The sequence below is a fragment of the Bombus huntii genome, chromosome 8, assembly GCF_024542735.1.
Source record: "Bombus huntii isolate Logan2020A chromosome 8, iyBomHunt1.1, whole genome shotgun sequence".
In the NCBI taxonomy this organism is placed as follows: Eukaryota; Metazoa; Arthropoda; class Insecta; order Hymenoptera; family Apidae; genus Bombus; species Bombus huntii.
The window spans coordinates 5,239,064-5,261,150 of NC_066245.1; the positions used below are offsets into that span (position 1 = coordinate 5,239,064).

A 22,087-nucleotide genomic window follows, 5' to 3' on the forward strand; every position below is an offset into this window, starting at 1 on the left:
TATCGACGACCAAGGACAAGCAACGAGACGGAGGCAACCAAACCCGATCCTATCGTTTTGTCTAACATAATGATATCGTTATGTGAAAATACGTTCACAGTACAGCTGACAAGGAAGCGATAACGGCTCCATTTGTCGATAACGGATGCGGGAAAATAGAAAAAAATGCGATCGCTTACGCGATCGGTCAATCGTTTACCTTGTCCTTGATTTCCGATAAGCGCGACTCTGACGCGAATTTTCTGACGTTGAATCGAAAATAAGTATGCATATATACATTATAGGTGCACAAGTTTACTGGAATCCGGTGCTACCTTGCTCTTTGCCAGCGATGCATCTTAAATCAATTACTTATTACGCAAACGCGCGCGAACAGCATGCATAATCGCGCTCGAATCGTTGAATTATAACTGCAACGATCGTTTCTAACTATACCTCGGCATCATTTTCACATCTGCCAAGGGGAAAATTATTTTCATACGACGATCGTCCTCGACGACGCTCGTGATAGACGGCTTCTTTCATCTGGCTGGAACTAGCGAACATGAATTGTGGAACTGTGAAAGCAATGGTGCGCGCGAGGGAACGTAAAATTTTTCGAGAGATCCCCGAGCGAGGATCAATTCGTTCGACGTAACCTTACTTGATGCCGTTGCACGACCAGCTAGCTCTCTTTCCTCTCTTAGAAACGCAACGAGCCAATGGAGAAAAAAAGAAGAAAGGAGCTGTGACGAGCGAAGAGAGAAATAGAGAGGCAAACGCAAACCCGGTCGAGGAGGCATTGCGTAAACAATGGAAAGCGGCATGCACGCACGCACGCACGCACGCACGCACGCACGCACGTATGCACGCACGAAGGCAAGCAAGCACAGCATGGGAAAGGGGCTACGAGCAGAGGACAGGCTGCTGGGACTGGGTCAAAGAGAGGGAGGGTGCCACCAGGAAAAGGGGAAGCTCGACCTCGACAGAGAGGGTTGCGCGTCTTAACAACAGTATTGCCACCAAATTCGATCGTAACAAGCTGCTTTCTACTTCTATCGAATAAAATTTTATTTCAAGATGTAATCGAGAAAGTGAAGAATTTAACCCGTTTAATTATTCATTTCATCGCTTCCATTTGGATTACCAATCTATTCGACGTAATAATTTTTGTTAAGAATATGTTTGCAAAACTTTGAAAATTAGGTTGCAACATATAAAATAGCCGTTTTCTTCATTTCAGATAAATAAAAATTAGTTTCATTTTTCATTCGAGTAATTGTATGAAAAGAAGTATTTCATAGAAATTGGGATGTAATTTTATGCGCGATTGACATTTATAGTGACGAACATAATATACGTATAAAGAAGAACACTTCGTTTACATAACTCGTACGCAATATGCATTGTACTATTCCTTTCTAAATTAATACCACTGCGTGGTGGCATAAAATATTTGCTAAATCGTAATCGATATTCAAAGACTACATTGCATCGTCTGCAAAAATAGATCTAAGATACGTCCGAGCATACGTGAGATACGAAGAAAAAAATAATTTCAGTTAAATTGCTGCAGAAGCAATTTATAAATGCACCAGTACTGATAGAATCCAGACAAAGACTCTGAAACGTTCGATCTGCCATCCCAAACGCTACAACCTAATAATTTATTTCTAATTATAGAAGATTCTAGTTAAAAGAAAATTCGGCTGGCAGATTAACGAGGAAAATAAACGTCGCCTTATCCGCACGTAGAAATATTCTTGACGGACCAAATCCTTCGACCGTATGACGTTTCATAGACGCGCGCATGTATGTTGCGTTAATGAATTCCATATGTAACGCGATTAATATACGATTACCAAGTTAGACGCATCGCGATGTCCAATTAGAGGTATGATTTATCACACGATCACTGGTCGAACGAGGGACGCGCTCGCGCGAGCCTTACAACACCGCCGATCGTCATAACTCTCTCTCGTTTCGAACAAAAGCTAGGAAATTCCCTGGCAATGTTCCACCGGCTAATTATCACTGTTCGCCGTGGTCGCGAACCCCCCGTGAACTATTCGAACGGATCGCCACGATTAATCAATGACACGCGCATATCGCGCTCGATACTCGCTCGCGAATAATTAACGTCCAAGTATCGCGAGGATGTTGCATAATTCCAGCGATAGCGTCACGTGCGATGAAAAGTCGTTCTTCTTGTACGTGTTATGCATCAATTACCTACTCGACGATCTTCCTATCTTTAGTCGTTATACAAACTTTAATTTAACGTTTATCGACGATGCAATTTCTACTTTACCTTCGATGATATACGCTATTAATCAAAAGTGCTCAAAGACTTGCTTACTTTTGATATAATGTATTTTAATTATGCGATTATGGAGAGATCGAATTGCAATGATCTTATTCTTTACGATCGCCATAGCTGCGTATAATAGTAACGTATCGTGACTTGATCGAGCGTTTTTGAAAGTCACGGCCATTGTCAAATTTCATGCAACTATTTTGTTACTCGGCAAACTCTTTGCATTCGGATTCTTGAATACTTGAAATACGAACTATGTGCTAAGAAAATTCTTCTAAACCGATACTGACTATGGCGATAGCAGTAGCAATAGAGATATAATATATTCAAAAAATGTTTCTGTTGGAAAACTATGCATAGAAGAATGCAGAAATTGACGTCATAGCGTATCACGTAAATTACATCAATTATTTCCTTCGTATCATACACGTTGAAAAGACAAGCGTTTCTCATGGTACGACAAAGTACTCGAAAACGCAAGTCAACGATGCGATTCGTCGATTCACACCTGATAACAGAAAATAGTTGACAGCGTCTTGAAGTAGCTGCAGGTGGAATCCAACGAGCATGACTTATCGCCCAGGTTGCTAACGTTGATAACGTTGATGATGGTTCATATTGCTCGCGATCGTGCGTGCACGCGCGTTTCACGCACCGCTTTTCCACAACTCGCGATCAATCTTCCCTTCGCTCGCTTTTCCCCCTGCTTTTGTCCGCCGCCCGATCGGAAATGATGGCAGCGCTGCGTGAAATCGAACCGACCGCGTTCATTGATTGGCGCGTATGCAAATCACGTCACTTTCGACTCTACCGCACTGTTCCAAGGTCGTCGCGTCTATAAACGCTTATTCGATCCATACATCGCTATTCGACATCGATCTTAATAATACAGCTTTGTAATCGCGTTGATACTACACGTTGAATCTTCTCTTACTTCCTTTATTTTTTTTTTTTTTTTTTAACTTTTAACCTCTGTTGTATTTTTATTTCTAACGATAAAGTGATATCCAAAATGAAATCGATCTTTTTCAGGATTTATTTATTATCGTTTGTTTTAGACTTGTATTCGACCGTGTTTTCGCACAAAAGTATGTAACGCGAATCGGTATAACTCGAGGGGATGTTGCACTACGAATATCGTGATAGCGGAAGCGTTTGGTCGACCGCGTACACTCGCAGTGACGCGCATCGGTTGACTGAGGCTCGGCTCGGGGCCCGCTAGGGCCTGGGCCCATCGCTGCCAGTTGAATTAACTGCTGCTTGCTTTTCTGCCTGCTGGTAGTCGTACACGCGCCAGCCCAGGACCTCTCAGCCCCGCAGCTTGCTGAGCAGACGGTCGCTTCACCTGCGTAGCGACGCCTTTTGTTCAACTCATCCCTCTCCCTTTCGAACGCCCCTCTTTGCTCGCGATCTTTCGCGTTCTTTCTTAACTACCAGTCGTTTTCGTCCACTACCCTCGTTTCACGTGTCTCCTTCTTGTTTCTTACTGCGCTTCTATTATATTTTCTTACTATATACTCGAAGAGTTAAAACGATCCTACGATAAGAAATCGATCGAAAGTTCGAATGATCGAGGATGATTCTACTTGCCTACCACAGCTACCTTTATGTCCTTTATCGCTGTTTTAACATACTCGTTCGCTTATATATTGGTTCAGTCAAAGCGATCAATCACATTTCTTCTTAATTTCTCAATTTCATTACACAAATAGACGATGTTGTTCGATTCTCCAGAGACAAACAGTTCACAACCATAATCATCAATTCTCTGCACTTTTTAATCCATGGAGATGATCTATGCGGCTTCTGAACAAGACGCTAATGTCCAATATGTTTAAACGATCGCATGATACGAAATCGATTGAAACTTTGAATGGAGAACGATCGGCAGCTTTCTCGGCTTCTAATCTCGTACATCGTAACGAAATCATTTTTTCATTTTATGTGCTTTTACCAAGCACCGTGAGTTCGACGTTCCATCAGATTGCCATAAAAGCAACTATCGATCAGGATATAGCGTACGGTCTGTGTTTATGGAAATGTGTGCGTGCGCACCATCCGTAAAGGATCGGAGCGTGTGTTATTAAGGTGTTCAGTTAGCCGGCACACGCCTCGACGTATGGTAGGATGGTGCACCTGTTTCAGCAAAAGGATCTGGTTGGACCACCTTACCCTTCGATTCTCTCTCTCTCTCTCTCTCTCTCTCTCTCTTTCTCTCTCATTCACCAGAGAACGCTTTCTACCCCGTTGTTTCGTCCGCTGCTCCTCCGATCTATCTCGATCAAAATTCAATGAGACGATCACGGTCGATCGTATTGGCCGAGGCCAGAGAGCGCTTACTCGAGAAATTAGGTTTCTCTGTGCACCGTCTTGGGTTCTGGATAGACGAGCCGGGTCATTTTTTTCCAGCAAAAAGTCGATTCTCAACACGACAACGCAACGGTCGTGTTCCCCGCGCTGTCTCCAACGTATCGTTCGTTTCGTGATTCGAATCGAGTTGCTCCAAGCATCCGTTTCTCGATCCATCGTGATTTAGTCGCTCGCGAAGAATGTGTAACGAGTGCCTTCGTATTCGTTCGATCTTGCTACAGTATATGTATTATTCGGACGGTGTACGTCCTTGTAGAATATATAAAAGGATGACTTTACACATGAGAGAAATATATCATAGGGTTTTATAATGAGTTTCTGTCGTGATTCGAATATCGCGTCGCCGAAGAAGAATCCACGGCACCAGCTAACTGCGGCGATTATATTCCTTCGTAGCTTCTAATGAGAGTCCGATTGTATTTGCAAACGCTTGTGCAACAATGGACGATTGTTCTGCACCACGGACGGATATAATTCTCCGCTGCTCTAATCCTTCGACTTTCGTTCAATTGATTAAGCGTCGGGATCGGGGAACAGCGTGATCGAAGCGACTTACAATTAGCGATGTGCTCTCGAACGCTTTGAGTCGCTTCGAACATGCGCGATCGCTCGTGCAAGTCTTTGTGTAATTCTGTCAGATTATTGTTAGTCAAATTTCATCGAATTTCACAGCAAAATTAATTTGTTATATGCTAAGAAGGCCAATTAATGGCCGTCTTATAAGTAAATCTAGGTTCCCACGAAACATTAACATAATGTGGGTATAATTTGGAAAAGTGAGATTACACACGAGATTGCACAAACATAATTCGTCTTCTTCCTATTTGTGCAAATGTTTCTGAAAAATAATAGCTTTTGCTATAAACTAGTTAACGTTACCTCGCGCGTTGGGAAACAGATATTCTACTGGAAAAAAATATTATATCAATAAATGATTATACCAATGGCTACCTATCACTACCGATCATGATCTTTGAACATGACTCGAAAGGATGATTATACGCAAAACCTTGGAAAAATTTGATAAATCTAAAATTTTGAGTTTTTAAAGTTACAGCTAGTCTGGAAAGTCTTGATTGGTCTAAGTTTTGAAAGTTTAATGGCATTCAAGAGTTCCAAGATTCTCAAGTCTTATCGAAACTCCAAAGACTCGAGATTCAAGGCTTATTTAAACTTCCAAGAAGTATAAATATCGAATTATGTTCGAAATGATTCGACGTTTCACACTATCGTAAACTTCGAATCGCTACTCGCCAGAACTAAGATTCGAACAACCATCGCTACTTTCGACTACGCTTGCACCCCTTGCTACAAAATCTTCTATCTAATATTTTCTCATCTTTCACAATACGTTGAAGTATTCGAAACTACCATGTTTTCTGTGTTTTAATTAAATTACATCATACAGGCTATTAGGGAAAAGCGATTTAACGTCTTAAATCAACTGACGAGAAACAAAGATAGCACGTAGGAAGTGATAAATATGAAGCTTCAGTTTCCTTCGTTTGCAAACTGGTAGACATGACATTTTGAACTAAATAGGGTAATACAATCATCGCAAGCTATTCGATCATTTTCCACAAATCTATTTCGGCGACAATGGAGATAAGGTTGTTACTGGCGTCAATGAACCTCCGATTTAGAACGCAAGGAATTGAAAAGGTTTCGTTGGGAAGAATGAATCGGTGATGACACTTCCGGCAGCTACGTGTCTTTGGTTCGGACGATAACGAGATTATCGAAGTAAAATGGTGTGTTTTAACGAACGTAGACGAACGAGTCGGCCGCGAATAGAAATTCTCGTGGGCATGAACGTGATGTGTCCGATAGGACAAAAGACGCCGAATAGGGAAACGATGAGATTGATCGTTAAGGCGACCCAGATTCCCTGAAACGCAACAATGTTCTGGCTCGCTTGCCACGTTACCTGGAAACACCGCCTCGTTGAAAAGTCAGCGTGAGGCAATCGTTCGGTTGCACAACCGATCGATGACAGCCGGGCTTCGCTCGGTTATGACGGTTAATTTGCATCCGTCGAAGGATGTTGGGAAGACAAAGGGAATCGAAAAATCGAAGGCGAGTCTCGATCGATCCCTCGAGAACACTTCGTAAGCAAACGCAGAAAGAAACTTTAAATAAACATGTTGTGACGGCACGATATCGAATAAATAGCGATGTTATCGAAAATTTACGAGAGAAAGGAAAAAAGAAGGGGAGGAAAGGACACATAAGGTTTCGAAATTCTCTCTGGAGGAAAGAAGAAAATCGCAGGAGAAACGAAACCGACAGGTGCCAGAGACAACCTCGACCCAGTTTAGGGTCTCTGTAGGATTGTCCTAATGCGAAATTGTCTTAAATGAACACTACGACAAAGTATCTGATCGAAGTCTATTCGAAACCATCTACGACTGTGTGTCGCTATGTTCCTCTATTTACTCGACGTTTACATAATTAGTAGACCCGATAACCTCTTTATCTATGACAAACTCGTTCAACAAGGTTGTCATTAAAATAAAAATAAGAAAAACGACGAAAACAGCACGCGCAAATAGGACGTATGTCCATTAGAATTTCTAGTAGAACGAAAAATCGTAACAGCTAGACCGCAGGTTAAAATTCGGGGAAAAATGCAGTTCAAAAGAGAACCGTGAATAATGGAGCATTATTGCGATACGGTTACGTCCGAAAGTCCCGCATAACGAAACAAATTGTTGGACAATGAGCAACGAAAAACGACAGGATCGTTAGATTCATCGTTCCGTACGCTTCTACAAAATGTCAGTCACAGTATATAAACCCGACTTCCTTCGAAAGCACGCATCGACGTATTTATTAAGGAGGTCGACCCCCGGGCGTTGGAGGATCTCGAAGGACGGAAGCTCCTTTCAGTCAAAACCGGAAGTTGCTCGAACTCCGAGAGGAACTTGCCGCGAAGGAGAACCGCTCGCACTTGCGGCTAACTTTCCAGTTTCTCAACCAAAGGGAGTTCCGAGACGAGTCCCTGGCTGCGCATCGCGAATGAAGAGCAAACATTTAACTGGCGCTTGCAACCGCGAAACCCTCTGATATCGTGAAAGAAATCACGCCGTTTAATAAGACTTCCTCTAGGATTCGTTCCGGTATATCTTTTCTTTAGAATTTTAAAATTAATTTAACGTTAATTACAACACGCTGGAAAAATAACTCGCTAACGTGCAACTTATCGAGTTTAATAACTGACGTATGTGCATTGCTGTTCAAATGTCTCGAAACAATTATTACATCTGTTCCAAAATTAGAAAATATGAAAAAATGAAAGATGGGATTTATGCTAATGTATTAGTGATTTTAATGGGACATATGTTGGCTACATAAAGTATTTGCGCACTATTGTTTTATTACAATATCTATCCACTAACTAATTAGGCAGGAGTACATTTTTCATCTAATTTACTCGTGTCTTTATATAATGGCAAAAGTTCGATACGAAAATGAAATGTATGGAATCTGATAAAAACAAAGAAATGCTTCACTGGCACAGATATGGAACAGCTTGTTTTTTCGACAGGTTCGTATAAATGGACTTCTGCTATAAAATATGCAACGTGGATATACTCGTGATATTCAGAGCATAAAACGAATCTCTATTCAGATTTTATTTCTGCGATTGTCTTCATAAAAATACAAATTTACACGAACACGTGCACCTAGATACAACCGTGACTACGCGCCATACTATTACCAAGATCACGCATACTTACATATATCCATTACAGGATACTAGGAGAAAAGTCGACTCATGCCAAAGGACTCCACGAAAGTTGACTCGGCGTCCTGTTCGGTTAATAAACTCGTATTCGACACACGTCAATGCCTCCGTTTGCTGGCTGTTCGGCCACTATTTTACCCCCGTTTACCGCGCCAACCACTAACCAACGGGTCTCGGTGACCGCCACGCTCCGCCACTTCGAGACTCGATATCACGGAACTGGGTCAACCGAATGATGTATTATCGAATACGCCGTTCCATCAAGCCGTGCGTTCCACGGGGCAGCCAGGTAAAAAAATAATGCATCCCCCCCTTCCTCAATCATATACATACACGCCTACGGAACCAATTCGATCGATCTTAACGCTCGCGTCCACCTTCGAGTTCGTTTATTTATTTGCTTGGGACTGAATGGATCGTTGACCTAATAATATATTGATTTCGACCGCGTGCGCGCTCGATTGACCAGCAATTGCTAATCATCCGAGCAAATCCAATCGAAGGGGTAATACAGCCGGCGATATTAGATTATAATCCACATAATGGGGTTAACGTAACCATTCAGAATGTAGTGTAAATTGTTCTTGGAAATGTAGTTGCAAATCTAAGGATCTCGACGGATTTAATTAAATTTCGGACGAACAGATATTCGAAGGACTGCACTTACGTAAATTAAGACACCTCGTGTAAATCAGAGAGCGGGATTTCCCTCGTTCGAAATCTGAGAAAAGACGGGGAAGAAGAGCCTCGACGGAGTGAAAAGTTCTGTACAAAGAGTTTGTAGAAGTTTGCTCGGAGTCCCCTGGTTCGAGAGCCGTGGCTCCAAGTCGAATAAATTAAAGAAGCACGTCGACGCGAGTGTTCGCACACGGATTGATGGCACGCCAAGCTGCGGCCGGATCGCCGGATTGCTTTTGGTTTGGCATTGAGCTTAACCCGCGCTTAATCGATACCACGCCGAAGGTCGTACGCTTCCGTGGCGTCTCCGCTTTCTACCTTTTTCTCTCCTGTGTTCTATCCTCGTGCCGCGATTCAACGGGCACACGCGAACCCGTCGCGTGTCCGCTTCTTTGATATCGCGATACGAGATTGGCGTCAAAAGCCGATCCGTGACCCGTGTTCGAATTAAGCGCCCGTAGATCATCGATTTGATAGCAAGGACGAGAAAGTTTTTTTTAATTAATTACCGAACGTTACATTTAAATTCTCCTAGTTCTGATGGAATCTATCGCAACTGTTATAAAATTTGTTTAATGGCAAGATATCAAATATTCTAGAAAACTGTAAAAGCTGCACGAAGAAATTGACCAAACGGGACAACAAATTTATCGAAACTCGTTCTATTCGACGAAATACTATTTCTGCAAAGATAAACTGTAAATTCTTTCTCGATTTTGCTATAAACTTTTCAATGAACCCGATATATTCCAATAAAAGCGAATGTGAACTTGAGGTCTGAATGAAGTTATTTCCAAGTCCTGGAGCCTTCGTCATGGGAAACGCGTACCAATGATCCGTAACTCGCCATTGAAATTCCATCGTAACTTTTGCGCATATATTCGCGTCTCACCATAGAATTGGCCGATTGGCTGAAAGGCAAACCGAACGACCATCAGGAGGAATCATAAGCTAAGCGAAGGGGGAAAGATTAAACGAGCCTGAAGAGTTTTAATCGAGCCGTTTTGCATTTCCTTCCTATTCTCTACTTCGTTTCGTTCCCCTTTCCTATTTTTCTTTTTCTCTTTCTCCGTCGTTTTTTTTTCCTTCCCCTTTTCTTTTTTTCTATAAATCTCCATCGACGACGGTCGACGATGAGAAAAACGAAGATGCTCGTCGTTTCGACTCATCGTTGACTTCCGCTCGATTTGCATTCGAGAGCTGGCTCGATATCTGCCTTATGAATAACCAGCCCGGCTCGGGTCAGATCGCCGGCAAAGGGTGAACATCTCTTGCTCGTCCTGCCCTCCCTTTCCCCCTTCCCAAACTCTCCGCGCGCATCTTTTCATATAAGATTTCCCAAGGAAAATCCTTCCCGTAGACAGCATACCGCGGCGAACGAGAAACGAGCGCAACGGCTCGAAGAAGCAGAAAGGATCTCAATGGCTCGTCCCTATTCACCTAAAACTGGGGATATAAAATAAATTTTGTGGGCTTAGGCAGCGCCGGTTGCCGGCAAACCTTGCCTGAATGCCAAGAACCGCGGCGAAAATACAGAAAGCAAGAGGCCAACAGCCACGGGTGAGGAAGGGTTCCGCGGGATGTTCTTGAAAGGTTCGTTTATATCTTCGTAACGGCGAATTATTAAGAGAAAAGAATTCCCTTCGCGTTCTAATTGCTAAAAGAGCCCTCCAATTAAGACGAAAGAAAAGGAGAGGAGCGCTCGCCCTCTCTCGTTTCCTTCTCTCAGTCTCGCTCGCTCTTAATTAACTTCTCGACGCATGACAATTCTTCCTGAGCAAAAAAAAAATTCATTCGATAAACTGAAGACGCTTGAATCGAGCCGGCCCAAAGCGACAAAGAAGACGATCCACAGACAGTTAGTTAACTACCTTCGTTCCAAGCGTGCCATTCGTTGTCGAAACTTTATCGGATGTAGGAGACGATTTCTGTCACCGACAATTTTTACCACTGTGCTTCGAATGCTAGAAATTGATAGACGAAATATTCGAATATACGAATCCAGGAATTATACTCATCAATCGTTGAAAAGTCGAAAAGAACGACGTTGCTTTATATATTTTGTATCATTTACTTTGGTATTTACGATTGTTTATGGAATTGTACAAGAAAATGATTCATCTTTTTCCTCTGTTCTTTGATTTATTCTTTTCAGTTAAACACCAATCACATATTCAGATAAAAAGATTGAAAAATTTAAGGGGGACGGGATTAATCGGCTTGGCTTTCGAGAGTATCGCGCGACAAATATCGAATTAGCGGCGAAAGGGCAGATCCGTATGACCCACGATTACGCACGAGAAAGTCGCAGACGTCCGTTTCCGTGGCGCGATGCATGTGTTCTGGTCTCGTGTGCAGTCTTCTCCGATGGATTCGTACAGGAAAGGAAAGGAGAAGGGAGAAAGAGAAGGTAGAAGAGGAAGAGACGGAGGTGGGTCATCGACTTCGTCGACGTGACGCAACATACACCATGCGTCGAGACGCTTCGGCCAAGCGTATCGGCCTGGTAACCTCTTCCTTCCGGAAGTGGCCCCTCCCCTGTTCGCACGTTCGTTTCTCCACGGAGAAAAGGAGCGCGCGAACGCTCCAGATACATTGCACAGCGAATTAAAATCCTACGGAGCCCACTAAATCACAATTGTAAATAAACCAACTGGTCAGAAGAATATATATACTCGATCGAATGGAAAACACCGCTGCATTATTCGTTTCCAAAGCTATTATTGAATCGTGACGTACCGCCGATGATTATGCGTCGAAGGTGGGACCCGAACGCGACTGTGTTTCATACGAAAAACGTGATTCACCATTTTCGTTGGCTCACCAAACTATATATAGATCTCGAGAAGAAGTCTTTTCTTGACGGAAGTGGCTCCCTTTCACGCCATTTCTTACGTCGTTCGAATAGGTGCTCGAATCATCGAGACAGCGATTAAGTTTTAGAAGGATACGATTCGGGCGCGAAAAGTGTCGTTGAACTTTTCAATTGAAACGATCGTACAATACCTCGACTTTTGTCTGAAGGGCTCTTTTCAGAGAACGATCGATTCAGGTAGAATAAAAAAGGATGCAGGAATCGATGTATTACGGTGAAAGAAGGAAAAGCGTGGCGGTCGATCGGTGGAGAACCGTGACGCCGGTATTCCTTTGGCGGTGGCCGCGAGAGAACGAGTGCATCCTTTTGAAATAGCGATGGATGCGACGACTCTCTCTCTCCCTGGCGAACACTCGAATATCAGTGAATAGGTTAGCAGGGTTAAGAGTAGCCAACGATCGAGCGCGTGCATTCAGAAGCGAAAAAGGGACGTTCGAGGTGAGCGCGAAGGCCGTTTTAAGCAATAAAACGCGAACAAGTAAACGGCTCGTGATCGAATCCGCAGGAATAGATCAGCACGAGGATAAATAGGGCGAAGAAAAGACCGGAGGAGACGAATCGACGTGGTTCGGCCATAGAGGGTGCGAGAGGTAGAGGGCCGTGGAGGTGGATTTAATCACGTTAAGTAACTCGGAGCTGCTCTTGCTTGCCTGGTTGCTTGCTTGCGCGGAGACTGATTCGAGGGTGTTGGCGGGCAGAATAGATAGGAGGCAGAGGAGAGCCGCTAGGGTAGAGGATGGATATGTGTTATCGACCCCTTTCGCTTCGCCTCTCTTCTTCTCGTGTCCCTTCGACTATGGCCACCCTTTTTTCCACGCTCTTCTGCCGCCACTGTTCGCACCCTTTCTTCTCTGTTGCCGCGCACAAAATCGTTCTCCCTTTTTTCCTTTGCCGCCGATGCCGCTTGTGGCTCGCGCTCGATAAAAGACGAAATGAAATTCCGCGCGGATTTCGCGTATAAATTCCACCACCCACTCTCCCACTCGCCTCCACCCGCACTCTTACCATCATCGCCATCGTCAACACTCTCCGACCGGTCTGTGAAAAGGAGAAAGAAATCCTCGAAACTCTTTCTCGTTTCGACTCCGTATTCCTCTCCACGCGATCGTTAACGATCCTTTCTTCTACCATTCTGAATGAACGGCCCCCTTTCAGAGAGGCGTCGCGTGCCACCCTACGAAGCCCGCGTGATCGATATCGTATAAACGCTTCTGTCTCGTCTTTCGCGGTCGCATTATGCGCACCGCTCGCAGTCTTATAATTTATCGGGAGCAAAGCGGTCGCGAGAATCTCCGCAGTCTTTTCTCGCAAGACCTTAGAAAATTTGAAGAGGATGACGATGGAACAGCGGGAAACGGGTCGAAGGGGCTGAAAAGGCGGCGTTCGTGTCACGGGGCTAGCGAAAGGGCGCGCTTAACAAGAGACGGGAACGCCGGAGAAAAGGAGAAAACGAGAGTCGACGAACCTAACCTTTTGGTCGAGGCCGAATCCGACGTTATTAGGAAAATGGACCTTCTCTCCTTCTTTCATTCTCTCTCTCTTTCTCTCTCTCTCTCTCTCTCTTTATCCCTTAAACCCAGTCGACAATAAACTCTCTTTTCCTTGCTAGCGTGTCTACGTTCGAGTTTTTAACGTCTGGCTCGGCTCGCCGCTGGCAATTTGCTCTCGTCGAAGAAATCAGGCAAAGGAACAACTTTTCCACTCGATCGAAGTAATCCGCAACACCGTATACGTAGATCGTACGGCCGTGTTAGTCGAATATGGTTAAGCGGAAAAGCCGTCGGTTAATAAGAGAAGCACGGTGATACTGGCATACGCGAATGTCAAAGGAGATGACGACATCATTTGCCGAGAATCCGTCCACACGGATGAGCAGAAGTAACGCTGGAGGCGCGTCATCCCGCAGTTACGCGATCAAACACTACAAATTAGCAGGCATCGCTAGCAAACGTCATCAGCGTGACAGAAACACGATCTAACCGTGATCGAGATACGCCAACGTTCCAATGACATAACCATCGCTGCAGGCTGCGACGACGGTCGTAACGCGATCTACCACCTTTGTTCGCGTCGACGAATTAATCTCGCGAATCCAATATTCCGTTCGAATAGTTTCACGAGAAACGACTAACTAACGGGACCGAAAAAGGAACGCAGAAAGCACGAGAATCGAGGAATGAAAACAAAACACGCGATTCGTTCGTTGTGATTTTTATTAAAAAAATAGATGAAATATGTATAAAACGGGATAGGTTATATGTCTAGATTTCACCACGACTTTTAGTCGTTTAACGATCCTAAGGAGAATCGTGTCGAGATTGCGGACCAATAATTTTCAAGCTAGAGTTCCGTTACATTTTAGACTCGAGTATTACGAATTCAAAATACCGCGTATTCAAATTCTCGCTAATTTTTATTTCAACAGCTTTCTTCCCGTCCATAAAATAAATTGAGACACGAAAAAGATACGATAAGCCCATTTCTGTTCGTTTCCTGAGTTTTACGTCATTCGTTAATTGGAATAACAGGAAGTCCTTTAATATGAAATAATCAAAGAAGAAAATAATTTGATATATTTGCAGATAATAATCCTTTTGAAATGCACATCCCATTCGTTTCTCTTCGTCTAAGAAACGAATAGACTTAGCTTAATCGTTACGTCAACTTAACGTAATTAATATTCGTGATATCTCTTAAATGTTCGAAAAGACGGCAAAACCACGTACATATGCAATCCTGAAATCAAACGAGAAGATAAGCGAAACGAAAAGCGATATATTTTTCACTCGAAGATGAAGTCAAACGAAATGAAAAAAATGTAAAACAGAATAAACGTGGAAAAGGATGCATTGAATTAGTCTTAATCCGGAAGTCGATCGATAGTGGAGATAACAAGAGGACGTATCTTTCGGCTGGCCCGAAACTCGTGATTTAACGACTTCATGTCGCACTGTATAGCATAATTGGACAAGTAGGTCAAGCCGCTCGATAGTATACAGAGGTAACTGACAGCGCCGTGGGGAAGAGGGCTCGATATTCAATATTTAATTTGGCTCAGCACGTGTACAACCCCTCCGACGTAAAGCTACCCTTCACGAGGGTTTGTCCCGACGCTGGTTAACGCCGCTTACGCTCGGAAGCGAGCGAGGACTTGGAAAGTAATTCCAAGACCGAGTCACGAACTTTATTCGCGGCTCGTTCCCTCGTGAATCGACCCAACCGGAGAATTCTCGAGAATGGACGCGTTTATCGACGCGTAATCGCAACTTTCACTCCTGTCTTAACTGCAGTACACGCGGCCGTTTCCCAAAGAATTTCCTTCTACCGCTCGTAGGATCGACGATCCTCCAAGGAGCAGAGGTAAACGAAATCGTGGACACTGGAGAGTACTTCTTCTCGCTGCTAGAAATAGAAATCTCATATAACACTCTAGGATCTGTCTCTGATTACCTCGACGACGACACTTTTATCGTGGACGCGCGTGTTAGCTGCGTGGCACCTGGCCAGATTTATCGGGTCGATCGAATATCCCGCATTAAACCGTAATGGCTGTTACACGCTCGTAATCGACTCGACGAGCGCGCACACGGTGTATCAATTTTCGATCCAGCCTAGTCGGAGTGGCGCCTGCTTCCACCGTGTAAGTAACACACGTCGTTAAATTCTTGGACGAATCGACGTCGTAGACCATGTATATTATCGAGACAAAAATTAGACCGATTTGGAAATTACGAGTAAACAAACTCATGGTTGATTGCTGTAATTACGGGTCTTTTATAAACCTCGCAGCAATCAACGTCTCGTAAAACTATTCGACGAATGTTCTGAATAAACCAGAGACCGAATACCTCTGTTCGATCGATGCTGTGTATGTCAAATTGTCGTTGTTTCCTGTTTTTTACTTTTCTCGCCATAGCTTCTACTACGTATTTTATATCCCCAAATTGCTACCTGGTAAAAGACAGAAAACGTAATTTATCCGCTGTCTTTCCTCTACGTTCTTCGATTGTATCCATAGAAATATGAATGTGCATAAATGTCCGCGATCTATTTACTACCCGTTAATCAGCGATCTGACCGCATCAATCGAATATTGACATTACGAACGTTTGCCATTTCTTATTCGAGGTCAGCCGAATAAAACCGACTCTCGATTAATGGAAAGCGAAACGAACCTGGCGCATTGTTCCTCGTTACAATCGCTGGTTAATAATTCGCTCGATTATGCTCCCGTATTTCACGGGGATACTTTATCGGTAGCAGCAGGCAAACGTAATTGCGATCCCGATTAGCCGTCGGCGAGACGAGTAATCGAGCGACAATCGGGGCAAAAACGCGCGGTATCGATCGCTCGCGGGACCATGAGATAGATACAGCGTGCATATATTCATGAACTGACATAATGATACACGCACCGGGCCCGTGGACACGTGTACACCGCTTGTAATAATACCAGCTGCACCAGCGGGCCGTACGACGCCCGACGAATGGCTCAACAGGTATCGATTCAGGCAAATGTCAAAGGTGTGCCACTCGCTGAAACTGCATTTTCCCAATAAATTAGCCCGCCAACTGGTCATCCTTCGTTCTATAGACTTTTCGAATTTAACCGCCAACGAATCGCGTCGTTTACACGCGATGCATGGTATCCGCGTGGCTTTATACCGATCTGTTCCCTTTTCATCGATCCACCAAAGTATTCTACTTAGTTATTAACGAATAATCGAGCCAAGTTGGAATTTTTTTATCGCGATGAATTCGTATCGAAGGTAATAAGACACTAAAGAACGCAGGATCTAATCTACTATCACTGATCGAACACAACGCGACACGTTATGATCGTTTTTATCGAAGCATACGCGCAAAATCTCGTATTTTTCATCGCGATACGCTATAAGATGAGACTGATAAAAACGCTAAGAAAGTAATAGAAAGAGATTCCCATCTTTTTCATTCCGACAAGTTCGTACTAATTGCAAGAATACACGCGCGATTATTTCTCGACAGGACACACAGTGCCATCTAACAGGGAGCAATGTTCACGTAGCGATATAACAAGGTTCATTGCCAACTGTTTCATAATCCTGCATAAATATTATAGACAATAACGATGAAAATTATTGACATAAATCCTCTAAAATCCTGCTTAAATATCTAGGATTTACGATTCTTTCGATATTTTTCTAAAATATAACTCGAAGGTAATGTTTAGAAGCACGTGTGCACTTAGCAGGCTGCTGAAAGGAAGAAAAAGAACGCTGACCTTTTTCCACAACTACCAGAAACTCGCGTATCGATAAATACTTACTTTACGAGGCCATCTTGTCGCGAGCAACTACGCGTTTACGATCATGAAGAACGGATAGACCGGTGTCGTGACGAGCTATGACGATAAAAAGGAGCGTGTAAAAAGCAGGGAACATGGACGATGCAGCTGGACATCTAACGGCTATTCTCTGCTACAAAGCAACAACGTCATCGGTTAATGATTCCCTAGCGATCGTCCAAGATTCTCGAGATGTCTCTTCTACCCCTGACTTTATTAAGAACCGAGCGAAGTTCCGTTCATAGTTCTCGATTGCGTGTGCAACTTCCTCGAAAGCTGTTTTGCTCCCGTCGTAATTACGTCGATGCGTGCTCGTGACTGTCAACGATACTTCCTTCGAGGGACGTAGAATCGGCGGAACGGATTACGTTGCTTGTTAGAGTTTCGTCGTCGGCTTGGTATTGTTAGGGGCGCGTCTTCGTTGATGTAATGGTTAAGAATTATGTCGGATCGTGCAAGATATATTATATCAAGATAAGAATTATCGCGATACCACGGTAGACAAACTCGAAGAAGCTGTCATCAACGCGATCCGTGTAATCGCGTGCTCGAGTCGAGATAAAGTCGTTCGGTGAGCTTGGTGTTTCGTCCACTTGCTTCACAATCTTCTCGCTACTTCCGCTCCCTTACGAGCATCGTAATTTGCAATTTGAGCTATTTACAGCTCGAGCATCGATAGAGAAACGACGAGCATAGGAATGGTCGAGAAGACTGAGGAGACAGAGAGAGATTGTGCGTTTAATTAGGAGAAAAGAAACGGCGAAGGGTTTATCGGATTCCAAAGACGTGGCCAGTTGGCGTGACGCGTTTCAATTTGTTGGAGCTGGCCGATTCTGGCGGCTGGCCATTATCGTACAGCTTTAATGCCGTTAAAGCAAGTTTCCACGCACAATATTAAGCAGCCTTCACATGGCTAGATTGCGATCGTTCTGGCAACGGGCAGATAGTCCAGGAGCACGCGACCGCACGCGAAATAAAATAATCGCATGCACTTGGCGCAACTAAGGGCGCGCACTCTCAACTCGAAATAACACCGTAATAAAACACAGAATGGAGTAAGTCGACTTTATCCTCGATCGAGATCGAATCGCCAGATACGCGATATTTTTTCCAATTCGACGAATCCCAGCTCGCCTCCGTTTACGTCGCACCGGAGTTTCGATTTAAAGTTTCATCGACGGAAGAATGAAATTCTACGTCGGCACGGTGATGTATAATAGATGTTACGTACATTCGAGGACAGCGTATCGCGAGCGACGAAAGCAACGAGACGGATAAACGAAAGAGAGAAGAAAACCTCGATCAGCGATATTAATTTATTGGTCTCGTTTGTTCTCGTCGCGATCCACCGGCGACAAGACGGCTGAGCGATTGAATATTAAGTGACGGAGCTTCTGTCTGCTTCTCGGCGAACTTCGCCCAAGGGACTTCCTTCGAACTAGAAAACGAGACCGAGAGCTACGACAGCCGCGAGAGGTGCGCACCGGGTACCAGACTAGTCGCCAGGGTAGAACGAGGATGAAACGAGGATGAAACGAGGACGAAACGAGCAACGAAGATGAGACAGAGCAGAGAAGGAAAAAGCAGGCAGAAAGAGACGACGAGATCGAGGGACAGAATATATACGAGGAATGGAGGAAGAGAAAGAAAGACGGAGAAATACGGAATGGAGAAGAGTGCCGGGGGCGATTTCAATAATTAATGTCACGGGAATTGCCGTACACCGGCGATAGTACTGGCGGAGTTACTACCGCAAACTTGAAATTCCCTGTCGCGGTATTCGAGGCAGATCGGTCCATGGATAATTACTGCGATTATCCCACGGACAAGCCGGCAAAGTCTTCGCGAGTTTATCGGCTCTTACTAATGAAAACTTCGCGAAGTACTCGAGAGTCCCGTGCACGCCGCCTTTCAAACACTCCGCCCCGCTAATAAATTTCTTTCCAGCAATTGGCAGTTTTCGCGCCAAACCTCTTTGCTTTTTTCCTTGATTTATATACACGGCGATAAAAAATAGCCGCGTTGACTTTAAAGAATTCTCTCCGAAGAAGCACTCGTTTCCATACGAAATCAACTGTATTTTACGTCAGAAGGATTACTTGTACCACCTATCATCGGTTAATCGTTTCTTGCTCGTTTCTGTGAATATAACAAACTTTTAAAGTCTGCAACCTTCTCTTCTTTTAATAACACACCATACACATCGTCGTTTGAGCGCGACTGAACGAAATTTCCAAGACATCGATACCATCGATTACAATTCACCGGTCTATTCGAGCAGAAGAAACGGCAACAGAAGGACCAAGCGTTCCGACGTTTCTCGAGCGTTGACAATAGTGCAGCGAGATATTACTTGACCTAGGACACGTCGATAGACAGAAGAAAGGCGTCGATCGGCGAGTGTCCTGTCTCGATCCGACGATAGAACCATGGAACGGTTCGTTCCCATGGAAACCACTTCGTCTCGTCGTTCTCTCGCTTATTCTTCTCGACGTATCGCGGCAGACGAAAAGAGGAACGCCAGAGAGGAGCCTGCAGAAGGACCAGGAAACGAGGGAGACGCGCGAAAAAGGAAAAATATCGTCGGAAGGCGGGGGAGGGAGTGAAAAAGAGGGTTTACACAAAGAGGGAAGAAGACAGCAACCACCGTGGCACAACCAGACCACGACTGAAGGTGTAGTTGAAGAAGGAAAAGCCGAGGCGCTGCTGCGTGGCTATTTGTTAGGAGAAGCTGTCGTTGTACGTTCACCTTCGTTCTACGAGCTGTCACTCGCGTACTTTCGCGTCTAAATGGTGAAGAGTTCGTGACGCAACATACAGAAAATACGATGGTTGCGTCTATTTAGCACCAGACCTACCGACGATCAAGATATAAGTCCCGTAGCAAAGAAATCAAAATGAATTGTATATAGAAAAGAAAATACATAATATTGGGTTGTTCGAAAAGTGTTTTTCTTTTGCAAACGTGTTTTTTACAACAGTGCATCTTCGTACAAACGTGAAACCAAGTCTGTGAAATGTCGCGATGTTTATCTCAACGGAACAAAATGGATCGTACGTAATTTGAAAAAAATGAAATAAAACAAAAAACGTTGTGCGTCTATTATTTCCTCAAAAAGCGAAAGAAACTTTTCGAACAACCTAATACATGAGAAAAAATGTTTGTCCGTATTCTTTACAACCGAACAAATCTTTAAAAAATACAGCCTTCCAATCTTATACAATTTCTATTAGAAATTACGAATTCACGATCCACCACATTGATAATTTCCAACATTAATCGCTGCTCTCAAAATCCAAATTGATCGACTCGCACTTTCCGTTAATCTCTTCGTTTCATTATTTGATTCCCTATGTTACTCGACCTAACATCTGGCCAGTTAGCAAAACACTGTCGTATCTCCAAATCTCTACACATTTAAAAACGGAGATTCAAACGAAAAGGTCGAGGGTGGTGGTCGAGAGTAATTCGAGCGTTTGCTCGAATCATGGGGTTGCATCGAAAGCCAAACGTTACGGTGGAAAATGAACGTAGGAACCCGGGGCCTTTTAGCCGTAGCGGCGCGCTGCCTAAAAGGTCGTCGGTCACGCGATCACACCCTCGCTCGTTAACACCTATACAGAGAAGAGAGAGGCATAGGCGGGGGAAGAGTACAGGTGGATGAATTCGGCGCGGAAGCGTGCCGCTGGTAGGCGGTTGGAGGCACGCGCATTACAATTCCGACGCGGTTAACGCGTTCCCTCCTCTTAATCAGCTCGAGACGTCCTCGAGTCCGTTCTCCCTGATAAAGAGGAAGCCACTGGCACGTTCGGGGCAAGAGGTTAAACGTGGCCCGACCTCTCTGCCGTGTCGGTGGGCGTTTCGCCGCTTGCGCCGACAGGGCAGGAAGTGGCCGCGGAGAAATATACCGGCCACCAAGGTAAATTAGGAAGCTAAAGGGAAACCGGAAGCGGCAGATTCCGAGATTAGATTCTGCCAGTCGTCCCGTAAAAGTCTAACGTTCCGCCGGATAATCCAAACGATTCTCGTCCATTCGAGGTACAGCGGTGCGGTCGCTTAGCAGTGGCGGATTTGGAATGATATTTCTGCAGAAATGCAGATATCCGAGCAGGTGGCTTGCAGAATCCTTTTGCACATTAATTCGCCAAATAGTGGTATTAAAGAAACGATTTACGAGTCGTTGGTTACGTTTCTCGTTTACTATTTCATAGTATTACATGATATAAGATTATTAAGAGACTCGTGATTTGTAGAATGTGCTTGTAAAATATCATTTGTTTCCTTATCGTACTCGTTACTCTAATGAAAGAGAATTTATTAATACCATTAACTTCGAATTAACGACTTGTAAAATTTACTAATAAGTCGGTAAATTTAGTTAGCTTAATGATGCAAGAAAAGTTCATTGGTGTTATACGAGAGAGAGAGAGAGAGATTAATATTAATAATTTGCGATTTTTCACGAATGCGAAATTTAGCAATGAAAGAATCGAGCCGCTAATTAGTTCAATGCCGCACGGAATAAAGCGGAAGAATCGAGAGGCGTTGATTTTCGAAGATTTGACACGCGGGATGCGTGAAAGTCGCGAGATCGGTTTGCCGCGCGCGATGAGGCAAACTCAAATATACGAAGCGAAAAGCAAATTCTCAGCCCGCGGCCCGCGAGGGACATGGGGTGTAACACACGCGCGTACACGTTCGTAACGGCGACGATAATAGGCGTCGCAAAGTGGCCAGTGTATATTCGAGCATCGACGTCAAACGGAAGGGAGAGCCGCCACATCGAATGGTTA

The 22,087-nt window shown here is 44.1% G+C and overlaps 1 protein-coding gene across 10 annotated transcripts in view; it reads right to left on the reverse strand.

The window, feature by feature from the left end:
- LOC126868599 (AF4/FMR2 family member lilli) overlaps nt 1-22,087 on the reverse strand; it is a 169,548-nt gene that overhangs the window by 24,705 nt on the left and 122,756 nt on the right. The window lies entirely within an intron of this gene.